This window comes from Octopus bimaculoides, chromosome 13, assembly GCF_046866305.1.
Source record: "Octopus bimaculoides isolate indiv1 chromosome 13, ASM4686630v1, whole genome shotgun sequence".
Classification (NCBI taxonomy): Eukaryota; Metazoa; Mollusca; class Cephalopoda; order Octopoda; family Octopodidae; genus Octopus; species Octopus bimaculoides.
In genome coordinates this window covers 50,330,763-50,332,086 of record NC_142940.1, presented here as the reverse complement: position 1 = coordinate 50,332,086, position 1,324 = coordinate 50,330,763, and positions in this window count along the sequence as shown.

Sequence of the window (1,324 nt, the reverse complement as noted above, 5' to 3'; positions counted from 1 at the left end):
GATATATTATACATCTACATATATCAATACATACTTAGACACAGAAACAAACACAAAATTACCATTTAATACTAGACACCCAAAGAAATATGCATATGAATACATGCATATGCAAATTTATAACATGTAATGGCTATTCATCATATGTACATCACACACATGCTCACATATATAAAGGCTAATTTTAGAGTATCTGGTAAGGTTACACACACACACACACACACACACACACACACACACACACACTCTTTCTGTCATACACACTTGGAAACCAGTCTTTGTGCATGCAAATATGAATGCACATGTATTTATATTAAAGTATATGCTTGAGTGATGTGCATGAAGTTACATATATTCATTAAAGAAAAATCATGCAAATCTAGAGACATAATATATAAGGATGATGTTCCATAGAAGAGAAGGCAGTGTAGTTTATGACTCAGGTGGGAGAATTGAATTATATTAAATATAGGTGTGTTTGTGTGTATGTGGATTCAATTCTAACTCTCACCTGGCTCATAAACTGGCTAAGATATATGAGTACTTATATATGCTTTCAGATGTGCGTGTGCATGCATGTGTGTGTGTGTGTGTGTGTGTGAGAAAGAGAGACAGGGATAAAGAAAGAAAAAGGAAGAGAGAAAGGAGAGAGAAAGAGAGAGAGAGAAAGAGAGAGAAAGGAAGGAAGAGAGAGGGAGGGAGTATCAAATTTACATTAAAATTATATTTTTGAGAGACAGACATCGATTTACATTCATGCATTCATTAGGACAGTGTGTGTGTGTGTGTGCATGTACACACATACACAGACATATGTGTACAGACATTCACACACACACACATGCATACAAAGATAATTGAGTTACCATGTAATTTATGTGCAAAACATGCACACCACTAGACAAAAATTAGATGTTCAGTGTCATGTACACACAACCACATAAACATACATATACTATGACACTGATATGTCCATACATCCTGCAAACCGACTTGGGAAATTTCAGCCACCCCTGCCAACTCACACAAACACTGATTTTATGCATTTATGTAGAGTTATTTATAGGGGACTAGAGACCATTGGGGGGGGGGGGGGGAGAAGTTAATATAAAAAAGGGAAAACTATTGAGAGAGAAAAGAAAGAGATTGAGAGAGGCACATATAGAGAAAGACAGACAGATAGCTAGACAGTCTAATAGGTAGACTCTGTGTGTGTGTGTGTGTGTGTGTGTGTGTATTTATGTGTCTATATATGTGTGATTCGGTGCAGAGGTTAGTTGTCAGTGCTGAGATAGATTCACAGAGACAGAGAGAGAGAGGAGAA